The following is a 14367-nucleotide window of genomic DNA, read 5'->3' as shown; positions in this document are numbered from 1 at the left end:
TCATTTATTTTTCTAGATGAGGTAAATATGTTCCAGAAAAAAAAAATGGTAGCATACCAAAAGTTGCACAAGTAGCAACTGGCAGAATCAGGACTACAGTTCTAGACTCCTATAGAACCTATATGGCTCCTTAATAGACCATGCCTTCATGTTCACACTATGGGTGATAACAAAACAGAGAGAACTAGGAAGGCACCTTAATTTATGGAACAAGAAATATTAAAGAACATATTTATCAGACTTTTAAATATGTGGAAAGTTAGAAAACTATGAAGTTGAATCACAAAGCATAAATAGTTAAATAGCAGATGAGACAGTTAAAATGAGTTAAGATAGCAGTAATCAAAGCATTATGATGTCAACTTGGTTCTGAGATGAAGTACTTCTGAGAAAGGGAGCTTTTATGTGCCATATACTAAGTTGCTTATTTCCTTTGAATATGTTGTAAAGCTTAAGTCTTTAAGAGTGAAGTAGGTAAATCACTACAACTGACTTCTTCATTAGATTGAAAATTTTCCTACAATGCATTGAATAATAGGTAATAAATAGATGTTTGTTTAATAAATAAATGGATGATGAATGGATAGATGGATGGATGAATGAATAGGAAAAAAGGAAGTATTAGGCTCTGATGGATTCCCAATTTGACTGTTCCTTAGCTAGTGCTGCTTTATCCCCTATTGGTCTTTGTGTGGAAAACCAAAAATAGGAGAAGTGAAAAGTTAGTGCATTTTGAAGAGAATAGATATTTCACAATAGCAAAGTGCCATACCATTTTAAACCATTATCTTTGGTAAGTGTGACCATGTTTCTCTATCTCTTGGCAGGTAAATAAGTGATATTATTCACATACTCTCCAAGCTACTGGGTGCTGGTAGGAACATTTGTAGATTTGTCCTTGTAAGTGCAGCAGTTCATTCCATACTCTTATAAGTCTTGATGACAGAAGTGTCAAGTTGGCAAACAAAACCCAAAAAATACTGGCACTACAATTCCTCAAAGCAACAGCCCTGCTAAATGCACTCTGAAGATAAAAATTGCTTTCTATGCCAACTTCCTTATTTATTTTTTTCTAAAATAAGATGGTTTGGAAACATATATATTTCAACTAATAATATTTTTAATTTAAAGCTAAATAGATTATATTCATTACAATATATGTGTGTGATTTGAACAATGTAAGTTTCATACATGAGCTATTTGCTATTTACTTATTTCACTGATAATAGATTCAATAGAATTGTCCTCTGATTCCTTAAGTCTAATAATGTCAGTTATAAAGACAGTGAAGGGAATAAAAATGTATGTTGTATGTTTATGTATGTGTGTATTGTATGTATGTATATATATGTGTGTATATGATTACATATGTTTGTGGATATATATGTGTATATATGTATACACACACAAATATATGCCCGAACATTCTTCTGAGATCATCTGTAATTCAAAGCCAACACGGTTTCAGACTGAAGAAAAAAGACATTAATAGTCTGTCCTTAATATATTTTCCATGGATGCTGAATCTTCCATGAAATTACCATACTGATATCCCTAACACAGATATAAGCATTTTATCTCCTCCCTCATAAGTCTTCAGTGACTCCCTACTGTCTTCTCACAAATATTTTAAATTTTCCAAAATATGAACCCCATCTTTCTTCCCAGCCACAATTCATATTTTTTATCTTTCTGTACTCACAGTTCCAGTAAAACCTGCCTAGCAGATGTTCCTTATGATTACTTCTGTGTCTTTTGCTCAAGTGGCCCCTCATTACTTATATGCATCCTTTATTATCTCCAAAAGCAGGCATCAGTTGCTATTTTTCATATAAAACTTTTCCTGATTCACCAAATTGTTAGCATACTCCTCCTCTTCTATTTTGTTTAAAATAATTCATATGTGTGTTATGCCCTCTTAAAAGAATGCAAACTTCTGATGGGTTTTTGGGTTCTAAAACATGATCTCTCACCTGTCATCTCTAGCACAGTGCTACTGACACAATCACTGTTTCATATATGTTTGCTAAATTGCATTTGGTGAAAAACCTTATACATTGCAATTTTTTTATTTATATATCTTGGAAGTTGGGCCATAATACAAATCCAAGCATGATGAAAAATTGGAAAATCAGCCAAGAATTTTAATGGATCAGAGATCTTGACAATTGACTGATTTTTCCACTTTAAAAAAAAAAAAAATCTTCTGCAAATTGTTCTTCATTGTTTAAGACAGAATTCCTAGGTTTTGTTTTTAGCTTTTAGGAATACAAAATGGCACTGTTCTAGACCTCATTTTCCTTCTCTATGAAGTGGAAGTAATAATTTTCTGTTTTTCTTTCTCCTAATGCTTCTCTTTTATTATCACCAGTTAAACAGTCAGTAAATATTTTATCTTTCTACTTCTACTTTCTTCACTTTGAATGATTTTTTTTTTGTCTTTATGGGTTTTTCTGAAACTGTACAGTTCATCAAATCTTTTTTGAAATATTTTCTCTTTTTCTTTTCTTTTTTCCCTCAAATAAATAAAAATAAGTTTTCAACATTTAGTTTTTGCAAAACTTTGCTTTCCAAAATTTTTCCCTCCTTCCCTTACCTTCTCTATCTTTCACAAGAGATCAAGCAACCTGATATAGGTTAAATATGCAATTATTTTTTTAATATATTTCCATATTTGTCATGTTGTGCAAGAAAAATCAGATCAAAGAGGGAAAAAAACTATAAAAAAGAAAAAGAAGCAAGCAAACAACAAAAAAGGTGAAAATACTATGCTTCCAATCTACATTTACTCTCCATTCTTCTCTTTCTGGATGTGCAGAGCGTTTTTTCTGAAGTCCATTGCAATTGTTTTGAATTAGCTCATTGTTTAAAAGACATGAAACTCTAGGAGTTCCGGGGGTGGAGCCAAAATGGCAGAGTAATGTCAGGAATCTGCTTAAGCTCTCCCAGTTTCTCTCAGAAAACCACAAACCATGTGAAACGACACCTCTAAACCTCTGAACAGATTCTGATGGAAAGAAACCAGTTTCCAGCTCAAGATAGACTAAAACATTTTAAGAAAAGACAGTGTCACTTGGGTGATACTGGGTGTTCAGCGCAGGTCAGGTAGACCCTGGGAAAGGTAGAGAGAGAGTATAATCACAGCAAATCATCAGCTAATACCCTCAGTCCTTCTCAATAGAGGAGCAAATCAGGGGGGCAGCTTCTAATCCTAGTTTAGAACGCAAATTCTGGGAAACCAGGCTATTTCCTGAAAAGAATAGGCAAAGCTACCCTTTCCAAATACAAGAGACCCCTGTGTTCAAAACCAAGGCTCAGAGTTGCACAGGAAACTTGGGGCAGTGCCACATTTACCCCATAAGCAGAGCTCCTACTTAAAAGTAAAAAAGAGAAAATACTAAAAGAAAAAGAAAGAAAATGAGCAAGAAACAAACAAACAAACAAACAAAAAAATAGAACCTTGACCATAGAAACCTACTATGGTGGCAGGAGAGACAAAAAGGCAAACTTAGAAGAGGACACAATGTCCACAGAAAAAAAATCTCAAAGAACAATTTAAATTGATCTCAAGTCCAAAGAGGCTTCTTGGAAATGTTCCTAAAAGACTTCAAAAACAAATAAGAAAGATAGAAGAAAAATGAGGAAGGAAATGATAGGTATACATGAGAGTATTGTCCAGATCTGCTCATGGCATGAGGATTAAAGAGGAAGAACTCAGAAGTATAGTCAAGCAGGAGTCCATTTATTCAAAGAAACTGTCAATCTTATATACCCTATGCTTATGTAATACATTTATATAACTAGGATACTGCACATGTGTGACCACATAAACAACTTCCTTTTGTGTACAGATGTTTCCTTGCCACATCAGCATAACTCTGCTTCAGGTACAATACAGGTTGCCACACCCCCCTGACTTCTTGGAATGCAGAGATGCCCTTAAGGAGGATGGGGAGGCAAATCAGACACCACACCAGGGTTTCTTTCTGGACTTGCTCAGGATTCCCCATTATCTGTAGCCCTCTATATCTCCCCCTTTCTTTTTTTTAATTGGAGCAGGTAAACATCAATAGTTAAATCCATAAAACAGTAGATAACAAGTTTCAGCATAGGCAGAATTGCACAGGCAAATAGTAATATAACAAGCAATATGACTAAACAAGATGCTATAAAGGTCTTCCAAGGATCCCAAAAGGAAGGTATAGAAAATAACTCAATAAAAAAAAAAAGAGAAAAAAAGTAAATAACTCTTGTCTTGAATCTCTCATCCATTGAGCTGCCTCATGTAGATAGTGTACATTTTAGTCACCTATTATGAGTTATTGATATACATAAAACAAGAGGAATTCACAACTACACATACACCTCCTTCAGCAGCGAAAGGGTAATCCAAAGCCAATCTATCATCCATCACTTCATGTGCCAGGGAATCCAATGATTCCTGTAAGTTTTAAAGTTCTACAGTGGTCTCCTTAGCAATTGCATCTATATCATTGCAATATTCTTTAAGAAAGCCTCATCATCAGAAGGAGAGTAACCTGGTTTTTCAGGGCCTTCCCCTTTGCTTCCCGCGTCTTTTCTTTTTGTGTCTCTCCCTGATGGACAAGGTGGATATAGAACATTAACACCCATCGGGTTCCTTCTCCATCTGTAGAGACACAAGCAAACTCTCCATCCCAAGCTACTAATATGTCTGGTTCCTTCATTACTCTCTAGTTCTCTCCACATCACTTAGCAATTATTTAAAGATACCAAAGCTGCTCGCTCAGGACACTGCCATTCTGGAAGATTATGAAACCTGTCTGCCAGACCCAGTGCATCCTCATCAAAAAACACAAAATTAATAGAATAAAGGGCTAAGTTTAGTACTTCTCTAGTTACCCGTGGCTCCCCCTCTCTTTTGTTTTTGGAAGAGCATCTTAATGTCTCTGTTCTTCTTCTCTACTATTGCCTGTCCTTGAGGATTGAAGGATATGTTAGTAGTGTGTGAAATCTAATACTGTGCCAATAAAATTTGCCACTCTAGGATATTTTCACAACATACACTAATTTGTACATTGGTATAAAAGTTGTAAATCTTGTTAGGTCCTATTCCAGATAATTATATTACTCCAATGGCTTTTAAAAAAATTTTAGCCACAGCCACTAAGGTAAGAGCTAAGGCTTTGGTCTGGTTGTACTGAAAAGGTGTCCCATGCTTTGACAATGGCAAAAGTAATTTGTTCATATGCTGCCAAAGAGTAATTAATCTGGGCTAATGTGTTTGCATAAGGACCCATACCTGCCAATTGATCAAAGGTGACTTTTATATTAACTCTAGACTGCTTATTTCATTGGGCTTGTGTTCAACACATTTCACTATGCTTAGAAAACTACAAAAGAGTTTGTCTAGGTTCTAAACATGTTTTTGCTATGGATTTTTGATCATTAGGAGTTAAGATTTCATATACCAAATTCTCTAATAGCATTTTAACATAAGATGATATAGGCCCATAAAGAGCACAAGGCATTTTAAAATCTTTGATGACTTCCAGATCAAAAGGAGTGTGTCTTCTCCTGATCTGACCTGAAGGCCCATTGGGGTCCAGTTCTTCAATTAAAGGTATGCTTCCATTCTTAAAGTAAATGTATCCTGTCCCTCCCCCTTTGCCTTAACTAGTGCCTCTTGTAATCAGGACATAGGAGGAGGACAAGATGGTGGTGTTGGCAGTGCCAAAGATGCCACTGCCCTTTAGTTTTTCCATCTCCTGCTGATGAAGGTGGAATTGAGGGAGGAAGAAGAAAAAATTAGTGGGTCAGGGAGTGGCAGATACTTCAGGGGCACAGGTGCAGAGGGAAGTGGAGGCAGGCTGAGAAACAGGGAAGTACAACACTTTTCATATCTCCCAGCACCATCTTTGTCTTTGGCTTTGTTCAACTTGTCACACCTTTTAAAGTTACCTGCATCATCTTTTTGTTTGTTTTCCTCATCCTCCTTTTTTTTGGCACCTTACACTAAAAGCTCTATTTTCTTGATAATAACCAATTATTATCATCTCAGAACCAATTTTATTAGATTGTACATAAGGAATGAGTGGTAAGGATTGAGCCAGAGCTAATGGAATGATAATGTTCAGTTAGCTATTCTCCCACTATCTTCCACTTCTCTGGCTCCAATGTTCCCTCCTTAGGGAGCCACAGAGATGTACACTACACAGTATCTAAGAGCTCAATAATCTGCTTTTGAGTTACTAACAAACCTTGCTCTTTTATTAACCTAACCAAGCATTTTTCATACTCCCTTAAGAGGAAGGCTCCTTTCTTAGTGCTCGTCCCATTTTGGTAGAAAACAAAAGTGACTAGATTATTCTTTGCTAAATCTTCCCATTTATACTTACCTTGTTCCTGGATATTGGGTATTGCCCTCCCAATTATGCACTACTTACATTAGCCCAGCTGCTGTACACCCCAAGTTGGGTGCCAATTGTCCAAATCTACTCTGGAAAGGAGGACTTCAGTACCAGCCCAAGCCCTGAGCTTGGGTAAGTAGTGAAGAGGAGGAATTCAGAAAGATAGTCAAGTAAGAGTCTGTTTATTCAAAGACCATTAGAACTCTTTAGAATTTAATTTATAAGTCTGTCCTTCATGCAACTTCCATGCTTATTTAATATACTTATATAACTATAAAATTCAGCAAATGCATTAACTATAGGATACTGCACATGCACAACCACATAAACAGCTTGCTTTTGTGTATAGATATTTCCTTGTCATTTCAAGTACAACAGAATATGTCATGCCCCCTGGTTTCTCAAGAAGGCTGGGGTGCCCTTAAGGAGGATGGGGAGCCAAACCAGACACATCAGCAGGGCTCCTTACTGGACTAAAGGCTCTTATACCTCACCCAGAGTTCCCCACTATCTGTGGCCCTCTACAGAGAGTCAACAGTTTGGAAAAGGAAGGAAAGAAGGGAGGGGGAGGAGCATTGTCTGAAGCTTGATCTTATCAGTTTTGGCTTTAAGAATGAATAATTTAATCATTCTGATTAGTATAGAAATTTATCCAGCCCTATAAAGAAGGAGAAAGAGGAAAAGAAAAGAAAGAGATAGGATAAAAGGGAGGGTAGAAAGACTAGGGGAAAAGGTAAGAGAAGGGAGGAAAGGCTGATACAAGATAAGATAGTGAGTGGAGTGAATTAAAAAAAAAAAATGAGTAAGAGAAGTGGGGAGAGGTGATAGGAGATAAAGTAGTGGGTGGAGTGGATAAAATACCTAGGACTAAGGACAGTTGAAAAGAGGAAACAAAGTATATGCAGGGGAGAAAGAATGCAGGGATATACAGAGCTGTTAATTATAACTGTTAATGAGAATAGAATAAATTCTCTCATAGAACAGAAGCAAGTAGTAGAGTGGAAAATAAAACAATTCTATAATATGTTGTTTTCAAGAAACACACTTGGCAGAAGTAGAGACACATACAAAATAAAGTTAAATGATTGTAGCAGAATTTATTGTGCTTCAGCTGGAGTAACAAAAGCACAGGTAGCAATTTTGATCTCAGATAAAGCATTTTGTTAAAAAAAGATAAGAAAGGAAAATACATCTTGATAAAAGGTACCATAAATAATGAAGTAGTAATGATACTAAAAGTGTATGCACCAAGTGGTAGGCCAGGTTATTTCCTAGAAAAGATGTTAAGCCAGTTGCAGGAAGAAATACATAGCAAAACTATAATAGTTGGGTAATGCAACCTTTCCCTGTCAGAATCAGACAAATCTAACTACAAAATAAACAAGAACAAAACTAGTGAAGTTAATAAGATGCTAGAAAAACCTAGATATGCAAGATCTCTGGAGAAATTTGAATTGGGACAGAAAGTAATGTACCTTTTTATCTGCAGTATATAGCATTTATACAAAAACTTACCATGTATTAGGGCATAAAAACCTCACATTCAAATGCAAAACTGGGACACTAATACATTGATGGAGGAGTTTTGAAATGATGCAACCATTCTGGAGAACAACCTGGAACTATGCCCAGAGAACTATAAAACTGTGGACACCCTTGACCCAACAGTGCTAGATCTGTATCCCAAGGAAATCATAAATGAGGAGAAAGGATCCACATGTGCAAATATATTTGTAGCAACTCTTTTTGTGGAAGCAAAGAATTGAAAAAGGAGTAGATGCCCATCAATTGGGAAATGGCTGAGCAAGTTGTGGTACATAAAGGTATACAATAACAGCAAGAATGTGCAATAATCAAATATGAAAGGCTTGATTCTTCTCAGTAGTTCAGTGTTTCAAAGGAATCCCAATAGACTTTGGACAGAAAAATGCCATCTGCAACCAAAGAAAGACACTCTATGTAACATGTGATGTTCACTTCTTTTTTCTGATTTTTTATTTTTCCCATGGTTTTTCCCATTTGCTCTGATTTTTCTCTCCCAACATAATTCATAAAACAATGTGCATTAAAAATAAATAAATTTAAAAAGAGGCAACTCCATCACTATCAATCACCACATAACCTTGTTACTGTGTACAATGTTTTCCTGGTTCTGTTTATTCACATCAATTCATGTAAGTCTTTCATTGTTTTTCTGAAATCAGCCCACTCTTCATTTCTTATAAAACAATATGTCATTACTTTCACATACCATTATCTATTCAGCCATTCATCATTTGTTGGGCATTTACTCAAGTTTCAATTCCTTGCCTCTATAGAAAGGGTTGCTACAGAGATTTTTGCACATGAGGATCTTTTCCTCTCTTTTCTGATGTTTAACATACAGGCACATAGAAATGATGCTGGATCAAAGGGTATGCATAGTTTGATAGCCCTTTGGGCTTAATTCCAAATTGTTCTTCAGAATGATTGAATCATATCACAACTCCATCAACAATGCATTAATGCCCCACTTTTTCCATATCACTTACAATATTTATTATCATTCTTTCCTGTCATCTTAGCCAGCTGAGAATCTGTTTCTCAGAGTTGTCTTAATTTGCATTTCTCTAATCAAGTAATTAAGCATGCTCATCATTTCTTAAAGCATAATAGTATCCTATCAAAATCTCATAATCTTATACCATAATTAATCGAACCATTCTTCAAATAAGCAAGCCAAGAAGAAAAGCTACAGATATGAATATTTTTAGAAAAATAGCTTTTTTTTTTTTCTTTTACTTTGATCTCTTTGGGAAATAAACCTAGTAATAATATTGCTGGGTTAAAAGGTATGCACCGTTTTATGCTCTTTGGTCACAAATAAACAAAAAATGCATTAGGTTGCCTATTCTTCAACATCTTTCCTGCCTTTGTCATTTTTCTTTTCTGTCATTTTGAATATCTTTGAAAAGTGTCAAAGTTTATATAATTAGACAAATATAAACATTTCTTTTTCTATGTCATGTTTATTTCATTTTCTATTACCATTGAGCATTTAAATATTTATAAATGCCCACTCATTTCACTAAGATCATCAATATGACCACTTTATGACTTCACAAAATAACTCCTATTATTTGCTTAATTTCATTATCATTGGTGGTATATTCCCAACTTTTTTAACACTAATAATTTGATTTTCTTTTTTTCGTTTAAAATCAAATTAGCCAATGTTTTATGCATTTTTTCATAAACCGACTCTTCATTTATCTCATTTTATTTTTACTTCAGATTTTCATTTTGTTGTTTAATTATGGATTTTTAATTTGTTCTTTTTCTGTTGCTTTTTTAAAATTGACATTCCTAATTCATTGAACTGTTTTTCTCTTTTTTATTGACATAAGCAGATAAAAATTTCCCTAAGTACTGCTTTTGCTGTATCCCTCACATTTTAATGTTTCTCATTGTTGTTATTTCCTTTAACTAAATTATTGATTATGCATATAATTTATTATTTGACCAAGTCATTCTTTAAAATTAGATTATTAAATTTCCAGCCAGCTTTTAGTATATTTTTCCACAACCCTTTACTAATGTAATTTTTTTTCATTATTATGTAAATATGGTGCAACTAATATTTCTGCTTTTTTTCCATTTGGTTGTGAGGATTTTGTGGATTACTACATATTTAATTTTTGTAAAGGTACTATAAACAGTGCCAAAAAAAGTTGCACTATTTTCTATTCTCACTCAATTTTCTACAGAGTTTTATCATATATAACTTTTCTAAGATTCTATTCAATTCTTTGACTTCTTTCTTATTTATGTTATGGTTAGATTTATCTAGGTCTAATGGAGGTCTAAAGTGAGATCCTTCACTTATGTAGCTTTCCTGTCTATTTCCTCAAGTAACTCATTTAATTTTTCCTTCAACAATTTGGATACTATGCTGCTTGATGTATATTTGTTTAGTATTGATATTACTTTGCTATCTATCTATAGTGCCATTTAGAAAGATAAAAGTTTTACTACTTATCCCTCTTAATTAAGTCTATTTTTGTTTTTGCTTTATTTCAGCTGAAATATTACAGAGTCTGCCCCAATCATTTATTTTATCTTTCTCTATGTATGTCTATTTCAAGTGTATTTCTTTCTTTCTTTTTTTTTAGAAGTGACAGCTCCTCCTATTTATTTAGAATTTTTTCCACAGTATATATGCATGAGTAATTTTTTTTTTATAATATTATCCCTTGTATTCATTTTTCCAAATTCTCTCCCCTCCCTCCACTCCCTCCCCCCCAATGACAGGCAATCCCATACATTTTACATGTGTTACAGTATAACCTAGATACATTATATGTGGGTAAATACCATTTTCTTGTTGCACATTAAGTATTAGATTCAGAAGGTATAAGTAACCTGACTAGATAGACAGTAGTGCTAACAATTTATATTTAATTCCTAGTGTTCCTTCTCTGGGTGTAGTTATTTCGGGCCATCATTGATCAACTGGAAGAGAGTTGGATCTTCTTTATGTTGAAGATATCCACTTCCATCAGAATACATTTTCATACAGCATTGAAGTGTACAGCGATCTTCTGGTTCTATTCATTTCACTCAGCATCAGTTGATGTAAGTCTCTCCAAGCCTCTCTGTATTCCTCCTGCTGGTCATTTCTTACAGAGCAATAATATTCCATCACCTTCATATACCATCATTTACCCAACCATTCTCCAATTGATGGACACCCATTCATCTTCCAGTTTCTAGCTACAACAAAAAGAGCTGCCACAAACATTTTGGCACATATATGTCTCTTTCCGCTCTTTAGTATTTCTTTGGGATATAATCCCAGTAGTAGCGCTGCTGGGTCAAAGGGTATGCACAGTTTGATAACTTTTTGGGCATAATTCCAGATTGCTCTCCAGAATGGCTGGATTCTTTCACAACTCCACCAGCAATGTATTAGTGTCCCAATTTCCCCACATCCCCTCCAACATTTGTCATTATTTGTTCCTGTCATCTTAGCCAATCTGACAGGTGTGTAGTCGTATCTCAGAGTGGTCTTAATTTGCATTTCTCTGATCAGTAGTGATTTGGAACACTCTTTCATGTGAGTGGATATAGTTTCAATTTCTTCCTCTGAGAATTGTCTGTTCATATCCTTTGACCATTTATCAATTGGAGAATGGTTCGGTTTCTTATAAATTTGGGTCAGTTCTCTATATATTTTGGAAATGAGACCTTTGTCAGAACCTTTGTTTTTAAAAATATTTTCCCAATTTGTTACTTCCCTTCTAATCTTGTTTGCATTAGTATTGTTTGTCAGAAACTTTTTAGTTTGATGTAATCAAAATCTTCTATTTTGTGATCAATAATGATCTCTAGTTCTCCTCTGGTCATAAATTCCTTCCTCCTCCACAGGTCTGAGAGGTAGACTATCTTCTGTTCCTCTAATCTATTTATTATCTCATTCTTTATGCCTAAATCATGGACCCATTTTGATCTTATCTTGGTATATGGTGTTAAGTGTGGATCCATATCTAATTTCTGCCATACTAATTTCCAGTTTTCCCAACAGTTTTTTCCAAATAATGAATTTTTATCCCTAATGTTGGTATCTTTGGGTTTGTCAAAGATTAGATTGCTATAGATGTACCCTTTTTTGTCCTTTGTATTTAATCTGTTCCACTGATCTACCGGTCTATTTCTTAGCCAGTACCAAATGGTTTTGGTGAGTGCTGCTATATAATATAGCTTTAGGTCAGGTACACTTAGACCACCTTCCTCTGATTTTTTTTTCATTAGTTCCCTTGCAATTCTCGACCTTTTATTCTTCCATATGAATTCTGTTGTTATTTTTTCTAGGTCATTAAAATAGTTTCTTGGGAGTCTGATTGGAATAGCAGTAAATAAATAGATGAGTTTGGGGAGTATTGTCATCTTTATTATATTCGCTCGGCCTATCCAAGAGCACTGAATGTCTTTCCAAATATTTAAATCTGACTTTATTTTTGTGGCAAGTGTTTTGTAATTTTTCTCATATAATTCCTGACTATTCTTTGGTAGATGGATTTCCAAATACTTTATACTCTCAACATTTGCTTGGATTGGAATTTCTCTTTGTATTTCTTGCTGTTGCATTTTGTTGGTGATATATAAAAATGCTGAGGATTTATGTGGATTTATTTTGTATCCTGCCACTTTTCTAAAATTCTGAATTATTTCTAATAGCTTTTTAGCAGAGGCTTTGGGGTTCTCTAAGTATACTATCATGTCATCTGCAAAGAGTGATAGTTTGATTTCCTCATTTCCTACTCTAATTCCTTGAATCTCTTTCTCGGCTCTTATTGCCAAGGCTAGCGTTTCTAATACTATATTGAATAGTAATGGTGATAGTGGGCAACCTTGTTTCACTCTTGATCTTACTTGGAAAGGTTGCAGTTTATTTCTATTGCATATTATGCTTACTGATGGTCATAAATATATGCTCCTGATTATTCTAAGGAATAGTCCATTTATTCCTATACTCTCAAGAGTTTTTAGTAGGAATGGATGTTGGATTTTGTCAAATGCTTTTTCTGCATCTATTGAGATGATCATATGGTTTTTATTAATTTGATTATTAATATGGTCAATTATACTAATAGTTTTCCTAATATTAAACCAGCCCTGAATTCCTGGTATAAATCCTACTTGATCATAGTGAATTATCTTGGGGATGATTTTCTGAAGTCTTTTTGCTAATATCTTATTTAAGATTTTAGCATCAATATTCATTAAGGAAATTGGTCTATAATTTTCTTTCTCAGTTTTCGATCGACCTGGTTTAGGTATCAGTACCATGTCTGTGTCATAAAAGGAGTTTGGTAGGACTCCTTCATTCCCTATTTTTTCAAATAGTTTATATAGCATTGGGGCTAATTGTTCTTTAAATGTTTGGTAGAATTCACATGTAAATCCATCTGGTCCTGGGGATTTTTTCCTGGGGAGTTGATTAATAGCTTGTTCTATTTTTTTTTTCTGAAATGGGACTATTTAAGCAATTTACTTCCTCCTCTGTTAATCTAGGGAGCCTATATTTTTGGTGGAAGTCATCCATTTCACTTAAGTTATCAAATTTATTGGCATAAAGTTGGGCAAAGTAACTCCTTATTATTTCTCTAATTTCTTCTTCATTGGTGGAAAGATCCCCCTTTTCATTTGTAAGACTAACAATTTGATTTTCCTCTTTCTTTTTTCTGATCAGATTTACCAAAGGTTTATCTATTTTATTGGCTTTTTCATAAAACCAACTCTTGGTTTTATTTATTAATTCAATAGTTTTTTTTTACTTTCAATATTATTGATTTTTCCTTTTAATTTTTGTATTTCAAGTTTAATTTTTGGTTGGGGGTTTTTAATTTGGTCTTTTTCTAGCTTTTTAAGTTGCAGGCCCAATTCATTAATCTTCTCTTTCTCTATTTTGTTCAAATAAGCATCTAAAGATATAAAATTTCCCCTTACAATGCTTTAGCTGCATCCCACAGATTTTGGTATGATGTCTCATCATTGTCATTATCTTGGGTGAAATTATTAATTGTTTCTATAATTTGCTGTTTCACCAAATCATTCTTTAAGATGAGATTATTCAGTTTCCAATTACTTTTTGGTCTATTTACCCCTAACTTCTTACTGAATGTAGCTTTTATTACATTGTGTTCTGAGAAGAAGGCATTTATTATTTCTGCCTTCCTACATTTAATTTTGAGATCTTTATGTCCTAATATATGGTCAATTTTTGTATAGGATCCATGAACTGCTTAGAAGAAAGTATATTCCTTTCTATTGCCATTAAGTTTTCTCCAAAGGTCTATCATACCTAGTTTTTCTAATGTTCTATTTACTTTTTAAATTTCTTTGTTATTTGTTTGGTGGTTTGATTTGTCTAAATCTGAGAGTGCAAGGTTGAGATCTCCCACTATTATAGTTTTACTGTCTATTTCTTCTTGCAATT

This window comes from Sminthopsis crassicaudata, chromosome 3 (assembly GCF_048593235.1).
Source record: "Sminthopsis crassicaudata isolate SCR6 chromosome 3, ASM4859323v1, whole genome shotgun sequence".
Taxonomy (NCBI): domain Eukaryota; kingdom Metazoa; phylum Chordata; class Mammalia; order Dasyuromorphia; family Dasyuridae; genus Sminthopsis; species Sminthopsis crassicaudata.
The sequence above is the reverse complement of the archived record's forward strand: the minus strand, read 5'-3'. Positions refer to the sequence as shown.